General features: G+C 35.6%; 1 protein-coding gene across 2 annotated transcripts in view; it reads right to left on the bottom strand.

Moving 5' to 3' along the window:
• The window catches only part of PIK3C2G (phosphatidylinositol-4-phosphate 3-kinase catalytic subunit type 2 gamma), a 445304-nt gene extending 428818 nt beyond the window's left edge, over nucleotides 1-16486 (bottom strand). For both annotated transcript variants that reach the window (XM_062194891.1, XM_062194892.1), the window contains exon 1: nucleotides 16412-16486. The gene's annotated coding sequence lies outside the window, so the exon portion shown is untranslated. The remainder of the gene's footprint in view (nucleotides 1-16411) is intronic.
• Between the last annotated feature and the right edge of the window lie 3257 nt (nucleotides 16487-19743).

Below are 19743 nucleotides of genomic sequence, written 5' to 3'. Positions count from 1 at the left end.
CAGCAGAGAAGGGAATTCTCACTCATACAACTGTTAACACATTGTTTTTAAATGTTCTTTTCCCCTAATATATAATGTTTTAATAAAATGTTTTTCTTTGAGATACAGTTAACAGATCTTAAGTGCACAGCCTGACATGTTTCCAAAAGTCCTTGACAGGACTAAACAGACCCAGGTCTGTTTCTATTAGCAGAGTTCAGGGCATCTTAGCATTTGAGGAAGCAGCAAAAGCAGCGAGGTCAGTCCGTGACCTTTCCCTGCCCCGCTCCTTGGAGCAGATCATAAAAGAATTCAGTGCTTTTACTCTGCAGTAGGCCAGGAGGGGCAGCGCTGCAGATGCTACTTCGGTTTCCTGCTTCCCATACCAGAGTGCCTGGGGTTCAGGCCCGGGCTCTGTTTCTGATTCCAATTCCTGCTAATGCCCATCCTGGGAGACAGCAGAGGATGGTCCAAGAATGTATGTCCCTGCCACCCAGGTGGGAGACTCAGATGGAGTTTAAATGGCTCCTGGCTTCAGCCTGGCCCAGCCACGGCTGTTACGGGCATTTGAGGTGTGAACCGGTAAATGAAAGGTCTCTTTCCAACTATCTGTCTCTCATTTTGTGCATTCAACTAAATGACAAAATAAATGAAAGTAAAAGTGGGACATGAAACTTTCATTTTAGTACCTTGTTTATACCCAGAGGACAGAAAAGCCTTTATCTCTGGAAACACCTGGGGCATTGAGTAGGTGCCAAAGAATATGACTTGCTTGTACCACACTTATTACCATTAGATCTTTATGCTTTTGTCTTCCAATCACACCTGCTCAGATGTAGCATGAAAGTAGACACACATCCTTATTTCCTCATGTCTTCATTACTGAAGGCTCCCAAGCAACATAAAACTTTTATTAAATAAATGTATGTGCTTTTCTTTTGTTAATCTGTCTTTTATTACAGGTGCCTTGTGATGAGTCAGGAAAAGTTATTACTTTCTTTCCCTTTCATGATCATCATGTATTTTCATCTTTATAGATCTTCTGGTTTATGCTGTGTTGTTTGAGGAGTCTTTGATTTGTCCTGGCAGGTGAGGGATATGCTGTTGTCTCAATTTGATCAGTTTGGGTTTCATGTGGAGAGAGAAATCAGCCCTGCTTTTGAGCAAAACTGAATCAGGTATTTGTACCTTATCAGTTCCATAGCTGCAGCTCATTCTGGACATATGTTGCTGTACTTTGCTCCAAACATTATACTAACCTCTGTCTATATTTGTCAAAGAACTAAAGATATGGGCTTGATTCTATGTATTTTGGCTACTTAATTCCAAGCATTAATATGAGTAGTTGAAAAAGCTACATCGTGTAGTTTTTAAAACTAAATGTTCCTTTTCTGAAATTTACTTTCTTTGGAAATAACTGTAACTTAAGAATATTTAAATAACAACCATTGAGTAAAGTTTATTGTATTTAAAGATGAATGATTAGTAGATACTTGAATGTTAACAAGTGTCACACGGAATTTTGATACTTACATTCCTTTTCTCCTTAAGCTAAGTTACAGGTTTAAAGAGCAGATAACTTTCATAATTCTAAAAAAATGGCAAAAGTATTTATATTTTTATAAAGTTTATAAATTTACAGTACAAAAAAGTTTTAATTTATCTAGGACCAAATGATGATTAATTTTGAATAACACATCCTTTACACGTTTCAAGAAAAACAGATTAAATATAATAGATTGAGTTTTCAAATATTTATATCAACCTATTTTTAAAAAATTGTTTATTTGAAAGGCAGAGAGTCAGAGAGGGAGAAGGGGACATTCAGACTGACAGAGGTCTTCCATGGACTAACTCACAGTGGGAGGCTGGGGTAGGCCTAAGCCACAAGCCAGGAAGTCAGTGTAGGTCTCCTGCAAGGTGGCAGGGACTAATCCACCTGACTGTTTACTGCCACTAACGCCCCCAGGGTGTGTAGTGGCAGGAAGCTGGGATTGGAAATGGAGCCGGTACTCCAGCCCAGGCTCTCAGTATAGGATGTGGATGATCCAGGGGCATCCTAATGCCTAGCAGTTTCTCTAATATTTTCACATGCTTACAGTTGTTCTAGATATGCAGTGCAGTTTCTGTGATAGAACAACCAGTAAACAATTCTCAAATAGACAAAATGGCTCCCAGGATACAAATAATTATGACTAAAACTTCCAAGTCTTCCAAGAAACTATTCATTGGCAGTTTCAATGGGATATCCCTCCATAAATATAACCATTTTCATTTGAACATTGATAGATTTCTCATTGTTAACATGAATGTGTTATAAATATTCACAATTTCAGATAACAGCATGAATGATCTGGATCTGTCTTTGTATAGAAAATGAGTCAATTAACTGTAGTCAAACTTTATTAAATCCATAATTTTATGTGTATTGTACATAGGAAAGACTTCTATGAACTCTATATAGGAACTGATAATTCTAATTTCCTCTTTGTATAAATTCTCTGATTTTTATATTCTTTCTTTAGTTTTTCCATGGGCCATTAAGGTCAAAGGTTTTATGGTCTCAGATATATATTTATAATCACTGAATGATGACATATCTCCATAATTATGTGATTTTACATATCATTTGTCTGATTTTTGCCTTTTTTACAAAGCATAGCACTGTAAGCCACAAAAATACTACTCAAATATGTTCACATATTTTTTAAATACATTTATAGGTGAACTTTATTAAAATAAATGATAGATTGGTAATTTCTCATGTAAAACTGTACTATCTTTTTTTTTTTTTTGACAGGCAGAGTTAGACAGGAAGAGAGAGACAGAGAGAAAGGTCTTCCTTCCGTTGGTTCACCCCCAAAATGGCCGCTAAGGCTGGCATGCTGCGGCTGGCACACTGCACTTATCCAAAGCCAGGAGCCAGGTGCTTCCTCCTGGTCTCCCATGGGGTGCAGGGCCCAAGCACTTGGGCCATCCTCCACTGCACTCCGGGGCCACAGTAGAGAGCTGGATTGAAGAGGGGCAACCGGGACAGAATCCTGCACCCCGACTGGGACTAGAACCCGGTGTGCCGGCGCCGCAGTTGGAGGATTAGCCTAGTGAGCCACGGCGCCAGCCTGGACTACCTTTCTAACCAATCTCTTAATATTTTGTCTATGTTGTTTTAATGAATGCTGCAATGGCTAAACTGTTGTATTGTTGGTTTTCACAGACAATAAGTTAGGTCACAAATATAGAAAAATATTTTGAGTTTTAAATGCCAGCAAACAAAGGGTGGCAGGGCATTTATCTGATTTGTATGCCCACTGTTTCCAGAACTTCAGTAAACTTGAGTGCTAATGAATGTGCATCTGCTTTTTTTTAGAAGTCGACTTGGGTTTTCAACTATTCTACAGCACCACCTTCTGGAAATGAAACGTTCCTGTAAATGTCAAGGAGCAACTCTGATGGTGAGAAGTATGTCTTAGCACTGGGAAAAATCATGCCTCATAAGAACTACAAATTCCTTTCAATCAAATATTTTTATCTGCTCCCTTGATAAATTGGAGTTAAAGATACTGATGAGGCCGGCGCCGTGGCTCAACAGATTAATCCTCCGCCTTGCGGCGCCGGCACACCGGGTTCTAGTCCCGGTCGGGGCACCGATCCTGTCCCGGTTGCCCCTCTTCCAGGCCAGCTCTCTGCTGTGGCCAGGGAGTGCAGTGGAGGATGGCCCAAGTGTTTGGGCTCTGCACCCCATGGGAGACCAGGATAAGCACCTGGCTCCTGCCATCGGAACAGCGCGGTGCGCCGGCCGCAGCGCGCTACCGCGGCGGCCATTGGAGGGTGAACCAACGGCAAAGGAAGACCTTTCTCTCTGTCTCTCTCTCTCTCTCACTGTCCACTCTGCCTGTCAAAAATAAAAAAAAAAAAAAAAAAAAGATACTGATGAATGGAAAATTCTGAGTAAATGAAACATTGTTGACTGTTACAATATTAGGAATAAAATTGCCTCGGTTTTTCTTTGTTAGACACAAGTAACAAAATTGTTCTGCTTCACTAATTTATAGCAATTTTATATCTACTTAACAGTAAATAGAAATGTGAAACGCTAGCGTCAGTGCATGCTACTGCGTGCAATGCCTACATCCTATGTCAGAGTACCAGCTGAAGCCCTGGCTCCTGTGGGAAGAGAAGTACTTTTATCCTTGCCAACAATTTAGGAGAGCCAGATCTAATTCCAGGCTCCAGGTTTGGCTTGGCCCAGCCCTGGTTGTTGTGACCGTATGGGGAGTGAATCAGCAGATTGGAGACTTCCTCTCTGTCTCTCTGTCTCTCGCTCTATCTCTCTATGTCCCCCCAATCTGTGTCTCCCACTCCGTCACTCTGTTTTCAAATAAATCAATAAATCACTTAAAAAGTGGAACACTATTGTTAATATCATTATGGACAAGCCAAACTTTAGCAGATCTAGCTAATATGGTTTTTTTAAACAAAATATTTATTTGAAAGTCTCAGTTATAGAGAGAGAGGAAGGGAGAGAGAGAGAGAGATGGACACAGAGACAGAGATCTTCCATACTCTGAATCACTCCCTAAATGGCTGTAATGGCCAGGGCTGGGCTGGACCAAAGCTAGAAGCTGGGAGCTTCCTCCAGGTCTCCCATGTGGGCACAGGGGTCCAAGCACTTGGACCATCTTCTCCTGCTTTCAAAGTTGCATTAACAGGGAGCTGAATTGGAAATGGAGCATCTGGGACTAAAACCGGTGCCCATGTGGGATGCTAGCATCACAGGTAGCAGGTGGCTTCACCAGCTACAATGCCAGCACCCTACCTAACATGTTCTAAACAAATTAATGAAAATGCAGTTTGTTTGAGACCAGAGAAAATAAAATTTTTCTAACTAAGTACTAACAGAAATGCACAGGTAAAATCTGTAATTAGAATTCAGATCTGAGTCTAAGGAATCTCACATTTACCATATTCAAGAACATGTGATTTTCACTGTGATATCATTAAAAGCTTTTAAGGGTACTACTGATATTTCCCTGATGGAAATTTATCAGGGTAAAGATGAGTGTGTAAAGTTAAAAAGTGATAGCTCTATTTCAGAAATTTCAATTTTGTTAAATGAAAGGTATTTCTTAGGTTTCACTTTTTTTAATGAAAAAGTCATCAGTTTTTAAATTCTCATCTCCTAGTTAATGTCTAAGTCTGAATGCTTAAAGACTTTGTAGATATTTGCCAGTCAAATAATCTTAATGGTATCATATACTTTGGCCAAATCTGGAAGAGCAAATTTATTGTAAATGAACACCCTTTCCTACCTATATGGATATCACTAATGACCTTGACTATATTTTTCATGAAGCCAGGAAGTTCTTTGTACAATACTTTATCCAAACTGTAATTTTCAATATTATTGAGTTCATTTCTGAGAATAAATTAACTACTCAATAAAATAGAGTCCACTTATGAATTCCCTGATTACCCAGAGCCTACAGGGACCATGAGAAGGCTGTAAAGGAAATTTCTTCTCATGCAAATAGAGGAGGAACAAGAGCAAGAGTGATATAACTTTAAGAAAAAGGTGTAAATGTAATTTTGTTGTTTTGATAGGTCATTTGGTAGATAAGACATAGTATCAAACTATCTTCAAGGAAATGCCCCCTTTGTGTATTTATTCTTTTGAAGGCAATTATCTTTATACAACAGCAAATACCCCTGAAAGGTCAGAAATACAATGCTATTCCAGTTCTTAACAATTACAGCATCCTTATTTCCTAAAAACTTCAGTTACCTTGGGAATATCTCTTTCTTGGATGAGAGTGGAAAGAGAGAAGCAGACTACTTTTGAACACAGTATGTAGTCCAAAGAGATAAAATACTACAGGAAGAGAAAACAGCAGATAGATGACTTCATGGGGGTGGGGGGGAACAACCTTCAAGCTTGCAAGGTGCCAAATACTGTTTTGTGGGTTTAGGGTACAGAGAACATGTGCTGGAATCCTAATCAAAATAGTACCTGATATTAGAGTGCCCATTTGAATCCTGACTGCTCTGCTTCTGATTCAGCTCATTGCTAATGCCCTAGAAAGCAGCAGAGGATGGCTCAAGTGCTTGGCCCCTACAACCCGTGGGAGACCCAGATGGAATTCCTGGCTCCTGACTTTTTTGGAGTCAACCACAGTATGGAAGATCTCTCTCTCTTTCTCTTCTCTCTTTGTTGCTCTGCCATTCAAATAAATAAATATTTTTTTAAAAGCTTCTAATTGGGTCAGAAAGAAGTACACATCTGGAAATGATGGGATACTTTTTATTTAATTCACTATTGTTAACAGAAGATAAAAATTGAAAAGAACTTGGAAATAAAAGACTGAGGTTGAGAAACAAATTTAAGATCAATACATAATGGATCAATGTGTAGATAAATCACCTTGAAGAGGTAGATGACAAGAACAAGACATGTCCAAAATGCTGTCTTAAAATGTGTCATATGGCTTTGAATTATAGAAGCAATTCGATGTTAAGGGAGTGGATATTGGTTAGTAAAGAAAACATAGAAGAATAAGCCACAGAAGCCAAGTTGAAGAATCTTATCCAAACATTTTCCATGTTAATAGGCAATAGTTTTTTTGGTTTGGAAGTTGGTTGTAGAAGTGAAGAGAAGAGAGAATTTATAGACCTACAAGTTTATATAAGTTTAAAAGTACAGTTGTTATGCTACAAGGATTCAGTTGACTTCAGACACTGCTTCATCTAAGAATTCAATAGGAGCTCCAGGACTTCATCTTTGTTTTTCCTTGAATCACCTCTGATTACTTCTGTGTTGGCTCCAACCTAAATGTCCTTGCCATCTCTCAGCCATTTTATTTTTCTATATAATTCAGATACTTTGTTTTTGGTTCTCAGTGATTCTCATGAATTTGAATCTCACTGATTCAGATTATTCTGGATCCCTCTCTATACAGATGATGGATATACCCCAAAAGAGATATTCACACTTCTGTCTTAGAAAAAGAAACCAGAATCTTTGGAGTGTTATATATTATTCCGTACTTTAAACTTGAGTGTCCTGGCTGTCTAGTCCTGAGACATAACAATATGGTGTTGTGTGTCTCCCCTAAAAACTTCATGGGTAACAGGTGTCTGGCATAGCATTTCAGTCATCATATGGGTTATCTGCATCTCATATTGAAGAGCTGGGATGCAAGCCTGGCTCCACTCCTGATTCCAGCTTCCTGCTAATGCATACCTGGGAGGCAGCAGGGCATGGCTCAATCAGTTGGGTTCCCACCACCCATGTGGGAGACCTGGATTGAAATCTAGGCTCTGGCTTTAGTCTGGCCAGCCCTGACTGCTGCAATCATGTGGGGAGTGAACCAGCAGAAGGAGCTCTGCATTTGTGTGTGTGCATGTGTGTCTGCATTTCAAATAAAATAAATCAATAATATTTTTAAAAAATCTATTTGACCTATCATAGATAAACTTCCATCAGTACATATGGTAGGCCATAAAGCAAGTCTTAAGAAATTCAAGAAAAGATGAAATCATGTCTTGTATCTTTCTGTCCGCAATGGAATGAAGTCATAAATTAATAAACACTATAAAATATACAAATACATGGAGACTTAGCAACATACTCCTGAATGAATAGTGAGTCATAGAAGAAATCAAAAGAGAAATAAAAAAAATCTTAGAAATGAGTGAAAATGACTAAACAGCATTTCAAAACTTATGAGATGCAGCAAAAGCAGTGTTAAGAGGAAAGTTCACAGCAATTAGCGCCTACATCAAGAAATTGGCAAGGCACCAAATGAGTGATCTAACAATGTATCTCAAGGATCTAGAAAATTAAGAACAAACCAAGCCCAAAATTAGTAGGAAGAAAGAAATAATAAAAATTAGAGAAAAAATAAACAAAATTGAAATAAACAATACAAAAGCTCAGTGAAATGTAGAGCTTTTTTTTAATGAACAATTGATACACCATTGAAACAACTAATTAAAAAAGGGGAAGAATATCCAAATTAATAAAGTCAGAGATGAAAAATTAGATATTTCAAGAGATAACACAAAAATAAAAAATTATCATGAATTACTACAAACAGCTATATGCCAACAAATCGGAAAAAAATGGATAATTTCTGGATGCATACCATCTAACCAAATTGATTCATGAATACATAGAAAACCTAAATAGACCAATAACCAAGACAGAAATTGAATCAATAATAAAGACCCACCCAACATAGAAAAACCCAGGACTGGATGCTTTCATTGCTGAATTCTACCAAATTTTTTAAAAAATATTTATTAATTTATTTGAAAGGTAGAGTTAGAGAAATATGAGAGAGACACACAGAGAGAGAAGTCCCATCCCCTGTTTTATTCCTCAAATAGCTACAATGGTTGGGGCTGTGCCAGGCTGAAGCAAGGAACCAGGACTTGAAGTTTCCAGATTCACCACATGGGTATAGGGGCCCCAGGACTTGGGCCATCTTCCTCTGCTCTCCCAGGTGCATTAACAGGGAGCTGGAGGAAGTAGAGTAGGTGGGACATGAACCAGTGTCCATATGTGATGCTGGTACTGCAGTCAGTGGGTTAACCCACTGTACCACAGGCCGGCTCCATCTACCAAATTTTTAATCAACCAATTCCAATTACTCTCAAACCATTCAAAACAATCAAAAGAGAGGGAATTGTTCCAAATTCCTTCTATTAGGTCAGCATCATGCTAATTCCAAATCCAGGAAAGATACAACACAAGAGAGAACTATAGAGTAATATATCTGATAAAAATAAATGTAAAAATCCTCAAGAAATTCTAGCTAATCAAATCCAACAACACATCAGAAAAATCATTCACCTGGACTAAATGGGATTTATGCATGGTATACAGGGATAGTTAGCATTCGCAAATCAGTAAATGTGATACATCACATTAACAGATTGAAGAATAAAAAATATTATCTCAATAGATACAGAGAAAGCATTTTCAAAGATACAGTATCATTTCATTATAAAGACCTTGAGCAAACTTGGTATAGCAGGAACATACTTCAACACAATCAATATGATAGATGGGAAACCTACAACCAGCATCATGCTGAATGGGGAAAAGCTGAAAATATTTCCACTAACTACCACAACCAGACAGATGCCCACTGTCACCATCACTATTCAATATACCTTTAGAAGTTTTAGTGAGAGCCTTTAATCAAGAAAATGAAACCACAGGATACAAATGGAAAAGGAAGAAGTCAAATTATCCCTGTTTGCTGATAACATGATTCTATATGTAGGAGAACCAAAATATTCCACTTGGAGACTATTGGAACTCATAAAAGAGTTCAGTAAAGTCGAGGATATAAAATCAACACACAAAAGTCAACTGCCTTTGTATACACAAAGAATACCATGGTGAGAGAGGACTTGTCAGATCAGTCCCATTCACAAAACCTACAAAAAATTTAAATAACTTGGGACAATTTTAATTAAAATGTGAAAGATAATTGCAATGAAAATTCCAAAACATTACAGAAAGAAATAGAAGACACACAAAAAATGTAAAAACCTTCCATGTTCACAACTTCAATTTTCAAGATTATAAAAATTAATATAACCAAAATCTCCATACTAACAAGCAATTTACAGATTAAATGTGATCCCAATCAAAATGCCAAAGATGTTCACATATCTGGAAAAAAAGATCCTAAAACTTATATGGAACCACAAGAGATCCGGAATAGTTAAATCAATCTTAAACAATAAAAATAAAGCTGAGGGCATCAACATATAAAAATTCAAGAAATACTACAAGGCTCTTATAATCAATACAGTGTGACACTGGCCCAAAATTAGACATGTAGACCAGTGGAACAGATTATAGACTCTGAAAATAATCCACACATCTACATCCAAATAACCATAAACAAAGACCTGAAATTAATCCCAGGATATAAGCATTCTGTTCAACAGATGGTGTTGGGAAAATTGGCTGTGTGCATGCAGACATATGAAACAAGACTGTATACCCTATACAAAAATCAACTCACAATGGGCCATGGATCTAAATCTAAGACCTGAAATTATAAAATTGCTAGAGGAAAACATAGGAGAAATACTGCAAGACATTGACATAGTCAAAAACTTCTTGTGTAAAACCCCAGTAGTTCACATGATAAAGACAAATATAGACAAGTGGGATTACCTCAAACTAAGAATCTTCTGTGCAGCAAAGAAAAAACACAACAAAGAAACAGGCAACTGACAGAATGGGTGAAAAATATTTGCAAACTCTCCACCTGATAAAGGATTAATATCTAAAATATATAAGGAGCTCAATAAACCAAACAATAACAAAACAAGCAATCCAATTAATAGGCTAAGGTTATGAACAGTCATTTTTCAAAGGATGGAATACAAATGGCCAACACACACATGAAAAAATGCTCAGGATCACTAGCTATTAGGGGAAAAAAAAACACAATGAAGTTACATCTCACCCCATTTATAATGGTTCTTATCTAAAAATCAAAAAATAACAAATACTGGTGAGGATTTGGGGGAAAATTTACCTTAATACACTGTTGTTGGGAATGTAGACTAGTACAACCATTATGGAAGACTGTACAGAGATTCCTCTGAAACGTGAAAATAGATCTATAATTGACCTAGCCATTCCACTCCTGGGAATTTACCCAAAGGAAATGAAATCAGTATACGAAAAAATGATCTGTATCCCCATGTTTATAGCAGTTCAGCTCACATTACCTAAGATATGGGATTTACCCTGATGTCCATTAAAAGATGACTAGATAAAGAAAATATGGTATATATACTCTATTGGAGACCACTCAACCATAAAAAGAATGTAATCCTTTATTTTGCAACAAAATGGATATAACTGGAGACCATTATGCTTGATAAAATGAGCCAGTCCCCAAAATATGATATATTTCCCTTATTTGTGATAGCTAATATACAGAGTCCAACAATCTAATATATATGAACAAAAGTGACATTTTCAAATTTGATTATTGTTGATAGCCCTAGTCTATACTCTTGGGAACAGTCATTTTGTCCTTATTACTTGGTGAGTTCTTTACTAATGGAGGGTTAAGCTTGTTATTATAAAGTAAATTTAAAGTACGTCATTGTAAAAATTAAGATAGGAACATAAGTAGGAGGTAGAGTGAAAGGAAGGGGAGGTAGAGAAGGCTGGGAAGTATCATTATGCTCTTAAAACTGTACATATGAAATACATGAAATTTGTTTCCTTTATATAAATGAAAAAAGAAGGAGATAACCAACTACCAGAAAAAAATTCATTTGGAAAACAGGGTTTCTGAGAATTCTGTCTCAGATATCATTCATGAAAACCAGCACTCAATATGTGAGAATCCATACAAGGAGGAAGCAAATTTCTATAATTTATTGAGCACACATTACATTTCACAAAGTCTATCATTTTCCTTAATGAAACCACTGTACTATGTTGTTGAAAATTCCCTATAATAGGCTTCTCTTAAACATAAAAATCAGTGATTCCTATTGTCTTTGTCAAATGTCATTTAATATACAAATTAGTCTTCATCTTTTTCTATACCAGAGCCTACCAAGTAATCATTTGATTATAATGTGAGTTTCCATGTGGGCCTACCTGTGAGGAGTCATTGTCCTAGATTTAGCCATCAGAGACCATCAATCTGGAAGACCATGATATCACTAACGGCAAGTTTCTAAATTGAATATCAACTTAACAATCAGGGGTATTGTGTGTTTCTGCAAGACAGATGGATCCACTTGTCCTGAAAACAGTAGCATTCTAAACCCGAATGGTAGTAAATTTTTATCCTGAATCTTGAAACATTCAACCCATTGTGTCTCACGGTGAAGCCACCTGGAAATCAGCCAGCTACAATACTCATATACTGGAGCCACACACCTTTGCTTTTGAGGGTTTATTTGGCCTTCAGTTTTGACAGTTGTGTACTGACTTTACAAGGGTTGATTAAGACATTGCCCTTAAGACCTTAATCAATCTTGTAAAGGGCTTAAATGGAAAAATCGTTATATGCTGTCAGGGGCACCTACACCCCATAGCAAAGTACATGAGTTTGAATCCTAGCTCTGCTCCCAATTCTGACTGCCTGTGAATGTGAAACCCTGGGAGGCAGTAGGCATTGACTCAAGTGTGGCCCCTGGACACCCACATGGGAAACCCAGGTTGAGATCCCAGTTTCTAGGTGCAGCCTGGCCTATCACCAGGTGTTGCAGGCATTTGGGGATGGAATCAGCAGATGGGAGATATCTCTGAGTGCGTGTGTGTCTGTCTCATTGCCACCCAATAACTACATATTTAGTCATTTACTAACACTAAAAGCCTAATGTTACTCAATTTTCCTCTCAAAAGACTAAATATTTTTAAAGATGTATAATTAAAAAATTTTATTTTTCAGTAAAGAGCTTATATTATTTAATACTAAGAATTTGGATACTATTTTACTATAAAAGACTTTTAACTTACAAGAAGTAAACATTGTAAGGGTTGGCATAATATATGGGATAAGCCACTGCCTGGTACACTGGCTGATCCAACTCCCTGTCAATGCACATGGGAAAGCAGTAGAAGATGGCCCATCGACCTGGAAAAAACTGATGGCTCCTGGCCTACCTCTGGATATTTTGGTCATTTGGGGAGTGAACCAGAGAGTAGTAGGTTTCCCTCTCTCTCTCTGTCTGTCCCTCTCTCTGTAACTCTTCCAAATAAAATAAATAAATCTTTAAAAAGGAAGTAGATATTGTAGTGAATCATTCTAATTAATTATTTTACATTGTGAAAATTTCTTATATTTTTCTTTCTCAATTATTTACTCTAAGGCATTTAAGGTTGTTTATTAGAATTCTCTACTTTCCTCCTTAGATATTTACATACTAATTATATGAGTATAAAAATGCTTATAGAATACTTTTAAAAACTGCATATATTTTAAAATATGAATCTCAATTATTCATATATTTTTCACTTAAAATTAGAAAGGGAGTGAGAAAGGGAGCATATTGGAAGGAAGAAAAAAGAAAAATATCAAAAATGAAAGTAAAGGAAAGAAGAAACAGAGAAAAGTAAAGAGACACCCATAAATTGGGCAAAACATAGTATCTTTCAACTAGTACTTAAAATAATAAAATGATATGAGCCAAAAACTCATATCACACAAAATCTAATTAGTCATGAAAAATAGAAGAAATACTTATATTGATATTAGCAAAAAATTCCAAAAAGGGGACAACATATTTTATTCTTAATAACCTATGAGAATTTTTATAATTATAAAATAAAATATTAATGAGATTTTGAGGAATGTTGTAGAGTACTGTATGTGATGGTAGTAAAATTACTCTAGCATTACATAAAATGTCTGTGTGCTTTAATTAAATGAACTCAACTTAAAAATTTATAAGAAAACAAACTAATGAAGTGGAAAGATGCATAATAAATATTTTAACTAGGAGTGATTTCCAGAAGTGAAACTTTTGGAGCAATCTTTTCATCTAGCTTCTGTGAAATGCTTAAGCAAGTAATGTTGCATTAGATAACTGGAATCTTATGTTGTCATTAAATGTAATAGTACAAAATCTCTGTAAAACATGAAAATTTTTCAAATTAAAGTAGTACACTACACTTTACACTACAATGATGATTAAGAAAATATTTGTTATTATAAATGCAGTTTGAATACAGACACTGAAAAATAAGATTATATTCTCTTGATAAGGGTACAGTGTTTTGGTTTACTCTTAAAGCATTCTTGATTATGCTAAGAAAAATGAAAAAACATTTAAATGATAGAATACTGTACAATATTCTGAGGAATTCTAACAATTTTATGATAGAAATGTAAGTACATCTTTCACAGTGAAGCAGGTTTCTTTCCTGTGTTTATTTACATCACACTGACATCACAATATACAATATGCAAATACCAACAGAGTTAAAATGGGAATTCACTTGAAATAAAAAGTTATAAAACATAAAAAATAAAATACTATAGTTTCCAAGAAATTTCCCAAACATGTATTATTATATAATAGAATATGACTTGTTTACATTTCCACTGAGCTTTCCTGTATTTTTTTTTCTGACTCACCATAGCTCTCCAGTCAAGAATCCTAAGATATAGATGCCCATTTATTCTCATATACTGCTTTTCAGTTCATATGCTTTAGCATTCAATCATAGAGAAGTTATGTGAGACAGGTTGAGCAAAAGGAAACATGTCCTCTTTGTGGTGGAAAACTGAAAATCAGAGAATTCTCTCTGGAAATGATGAAGACAGAATCTAACCCACATCTTTGACGTCAGAAGGGACAGACATTGTGGCACAGTGGATTAAGCAATCCTTTCAATGCTGTCATACCATATGAGAGTGCCCATTTGAATCCCAGTTGCTACACTTCCTATCTTGCTTCCTGATAATGTGCCTGAGAAATCAGTGGATGATGGCCCAAGTGCTCGGGTCCCTTCCACCCATGTGGGAGACCCAGGTGGCATACCTTGCTCCTGTCTTCAACCTGGCCCAGCCCTGGCTGAGGATGTTTGGGGAGTAAACTAACAGATGGAAGATTCTCTTTCTCTCTCTCTCTTCCTCCCCCCACCCTCCCTCCTCCTTCCCTCTCTCTCTCCCTCTCTCTCTCTCATAAACACACACACACACACACACACTCTGCCTTTCAAATACATAAATAAGTAAAAAATCTTTAAAAAATGTGCTTTCTTCCTTGTAATACATAATACAAATTACCCAGGCTACACACTTTGTATTTAATTCCATATGGTCATACATCACTTCAAAATTATTTTTAAACAGCTATTAATTGTTACAAAGGTACTATAAATACCCTGAGGACAAGACTGTGTTTTGCCTTTATATATTTTACACAGTTCCAAGCAACTTGATTGTATTACAGTACTGTGAAAGATGGACCTGATCAAATAATGGTTGCTAATCCTGATTAAGTTAATGCTTTAATTTGCTTTAAAATAATTTCTATACAAAATGAATGATACAGAACAAATGACCTGATTCACAGCTCTTGATGAATGTTCTGGTCAGACTCTAAAATCAGGTATGAAATCAGGGTGAGAGAAATTCAGAATCAGCAAAAGTAAGATACAGTTCACACTCACAAAATTAATTCACCCAGAATCTCCAAAATTCTAATTTGTTAAAATGCCTAATGTATTAGATTCCATAATTCCTCTTCTACCATTGATTTTACCAGAGCTGTTTATACTGGAATTATCTTAGTATCATTTTTTTCTTCAGGTTGTCACTGACTTTTGATTAACTTATTATTTTTATTGACTGTCCTGTTATATATTACAAGGTTGAGGGAAAATATCATTTTTCCCAGTCCTTTTCTTCAGCAGATAAAGTTGTTTTACTAACTGAATATTTTCAGTTTTTCAAGATCAGTTTGAAAGCAAATGTTCTTCTATCACTACTTTACATTAAACTAGCAATATAGCTTCTGTATTTCATGGTTGCTATTATATTGTATATTATACTGTAATTATCATTTCATTCGCTTCTGCTGTATGTAGGCACTTGAAGGCAGGGAGTTCATTATAATGTCCATTATAATGTTATTCCTTTTATTATTATAATACCTAGAACATAAACACCCTTCAGATGTTCAGTCTGAGTGTCTCCTGAATATTTTCTTAAGGTTTTCAGTTTTTTCCTATTTTTTCTATTGGTGAAATTTATATTATTAAAACAGAAAAATTCATTATGATATCTGGCATCACTTTTAGAGTTCCTGAATTTGAAATTTATTTTGAGAAAGGAGGAACGATGGCAAATGGGAATTTAAATTAAAAAACAAAGGTCAGAAGTCAGATTCATCAACTGAAGAATTCTGAAGCAATGCCTCTGTAATAAGGACATTATTTTATCACCAATGCCATAGTAAGGATTCATCACTCACTATAATTACTATTCTTCAACGACAAATGTTAACTGTGATGAAAAAGTCTACAGTTATAGTTTTTATTTACAACTATATTTATGTAAATTTGAATTTACCTTGGGCCGAGTGGAAGCCAGATAGTGAATTTGACCATTTCAATAAATCTTTCTGAGTTACACAGTGCCATCTTTAAAAAAAGAGTTTGAACCAAGACTGACAGCCATTATATTATCATATGAATTTTTCTTGCTTGGCTTTGTTTTCCAAAAAAATTTTAATGAGGAAATCTGTTTTTGAAATTAGCACACCTCTCCCCAAACACAGAGGAAAACTTTGCATAGGCTACTTCTATTACTTAATAATTTTATAATTCTTCAAAAGTTTCTATGATTACATTAAGCAAGTACATTTGATATTGACAACTTCATTACAGAGGCTATTTCCAAAAACACTGAACATTTTTAGTGCTTACCTTATATATTCTTCTCTATTTTGTGTTTTATTTCTCTCACTATTAGAAATGCCAGCAGGGTGGGTTCAGGTTTAATGATTCACTCTAACACTATGAAAGGAGTTTTGTTCACCGCTGGTTTTATCTCATCAGCTGTTATATAAATAAACCACATGTTCCTGTGATTTGTTTGCACACCTCAGTGCCCGGCATGACAACTATCAAAATCATTTTCTCCTATCTCTTCCGTTAAAACTTATTCTGAAGGCATTTTATTTATACAATGAACAGTTACTAGTATTAATTAATGTTATAATCTCCTTTCACTAATTCCCAAGGGTAGCGATGGGTGTCTGAAGCTATAAAAGAATTTTCTTGAACTTTTCTTAGAAAGTTTCTTATTCTTTGACTTCCTCACTCTCTTTTACTCAAAGAGCTAAAAGTCCTATTGATTCTGCAGTGCAGTTATAACAAAAGGAGTATGTTACAACCCTGCTATATACTTATTTTCCATGAGGATATTATTGGATTCATTTTTCTCTTACAGAATGGAGGTCAGTCTATGAGGCAGTTTTCAAATCTTTTTGGTCTCAAGATTCTTTAAGAGTCATGAATATCAAAACCTCAGAATAGTTCTTGTATGTTTGGGTTATTATCCATGTTAGAAACTGAAATAGAGAAACATTTAAAATCTGCATTTTATAATTTATCTTAAAATAATTTATAATTATTATAAATTTATAATTATCTCAAAATAGTATACTATTAAATACCTAAATAAACAGAATATTTATATGAAAAAATCACTGTATTCTCAAAAAAAGTTATTGAATATCACATTTTTTTCAAAATTCAGTACATCGGTGAGTAGACAGATAAATTCTATTATCTGCTGCTGAATTCAGATAGATTCAGTACATTTTTTAATCCAACCTCACTCAGATGTCTAAATGGAAAGGGAGAAATATGAGCATTTTACTAGCCTTTTCAAATCACGGAAATTGTTAGTTGATATGTATTAGTCCACCTTTTATTACTTTAACTAAAAATCATGGGTGGAGCTTTTTTGGAAAAGAAAAGGGTTTATTTCAGCTCACAGTTCAAGGTCACAGGATTGGGTGGGCTCTAGTCTGGCATCTGATGGAGCCTGGTCACTGATGCTGAGGAGGCACTAGGATCACACAGTGAGCCAGAAAGGAAGAGAACATAGACTGAACTAGAACTAAGTGATCAAACCTCTCCAGAGAACCAGTTTCTCAGGGCGCACTCCTAAGGACACAAAGGCCTCTCACTGGATCTACCTCCCAGCCACCACAATTAGATCAAGTCTCCACCCTTCACCCATTAACCCTTAACATCAACACATCAACGAAGAAATACCTGCATGAGTTTTAGGGAAAGATGATCTGGGGTACACGTACCATGATACTACAACAAATTCAATTAGTTGTTTCCTAAATGTTAGTCACAATGTGGGATCTGTAACCTTAGCAATAAACATCACACACTAATACATTAAAATTCATTGGATCTTATACTCATGTTTGATTTTATCTAACATTATTTATTTGATAAATATTATTTACTGAATTATGCAATGCTTCACATGTTGACATACTTCATTATACAACATCTGAAAACAAATCAAATTTATCAGTAGCTCTACCAAAGCAAATCTTTAAGTTTCAGGATCATATAAAACTCAGTGTGGTGGGTATATGCTTTAAAAACTCAAAATTTTGCTTCAAAGCTCGAATTTTATGACTGGAAACCAATACAATTGTTGTATTCCTTAAAGTGTTAAATTTATTTTACTCATGTTTGAGAATACCAAATATCATGTAATCAAATATGAGTAACTATAATTAAGTCTATCAATAATTCCTTCAATTGTGTTCCTTTTCACTAAAAAGTAGACCAATTCAGCTTTCAGTTCAAACAATTGCATATTTGCTTTTTCTAGAGAAAATCATTATCCTTTAATATGAAATAGAAGTGCTTTATGTTTCAGTTCCATGTAATTACACAAAATGTGACAACAACATGTACTGAGGGGCTGCGATTTTGTGAAAATAATGATTACTGTGCTTCAACAGATTTTATAAAAAGTATTTGTACTACTTTCATTCTTAATGAAACTGATTTATAAACACACACACACACACACATATACTGGAGCTACTTACTTGACTTCTTCACAATTGCATATTTATTGCATGTGTAAATGTCAGCAAACAGAAAAGGGCCAATAGCAATTTTTATTTCTTATAGAACTAGCATTGACCTCATGTATGGCCTGAAAGGGTGTTTGGAATTATAAGATTGTGGGTGACACTGAGAACTATTGTCTCCTGAAAAGAGAATCCATTCATAGTTGGGGCATTGGTTGGGCCAACTTTCCTGGAATTATTTTTTTAATTAAAGATAAATTTCTTAATTTCAACTTCTTAATCTCACTTTCTCACCTGCAACAGCTATAAAAACTACAACAGTAAGTTATTTAGGTCCTTCAGAATACTAACACTGTGATATAATTAGAATGCATGTATGTGTGTATATGATCATGTGGGTACACATACATAGAGTCATGTGTCCCTATAATGGTGATACATTTTACAACTGTGTTGTTAGGCAATTTTGTCCCTGTGCAAATGTCAGAGTATATTTACACAAACCTAGAGATTAGAGTAAAGGTCAATCAAGAGACCTGGTAAACATGGAATCTGAGGCTGGTGATGGCAAACAGCACACTGCTTTACAGTAAACTTTATTTTTTTTAATCTTTTTTTTATTTTTTTAACTTTTATTTAATGAATATAAATTTCCAATGTACAGCTTATGGATTACAATGGCTTCCCCCTCCCATAACTTCCCTCCCACCCGCAACCCTTCCCTCCCCCGCTCCCTCTCCTCTCCCATTCACATCAAGATTCATTTTCAATTCTCTTTATATACAGAAGATCAATTTAGTATATATTAAGTAAAGATTTCAACAGTTTGCACCCACATAGAAACACAAAGTGAAACATACTGTTTGAGCACTAGTTATAGCATTAAATCACAATGTACAGCACATTAAGGACAGAGATGCCACATGAGGAGCAAGTGCACAGTGGCTCCTGTTGTTGACCCAACAAATTGACACTCTAGTTTATGGCGCCAGTAACCATCCTAGGCTCTCGTCATGAGTTGCCAAGGCTATGGAAGCCTTCCGAGTTCGCCGACTCTGATCATATTTAGACAAGGTCATAAAAGACAGGGTGAGGATAGTAACCAATGATCCTAAGAGTGGCATTAACCAGGTTTGAACAATTATACATCATTAAGTGGGGAAGAGGACCATCAGTACACAC

The sequence above is a fragment of the Lepus europaeus genome, chromosome 6 (genome assembly GCF_033115175.1).
Source record: "Lepus europaeus isolate LE1 chromosome 6, mLepTim1.pri, whole genome shotgun sequence".
NCBI classification, from domain to species: Eukaryota; Metazoa; Chordata; class Mammalia; order Lagomorpha; family Leporidae; genus Lepus; species Lepus europaeus.
The sequence above is the reverse complement of the archived record's forward strand: the minus strand, read 5'-3'. Positions and strand labels throughout refer to the sequence as shown.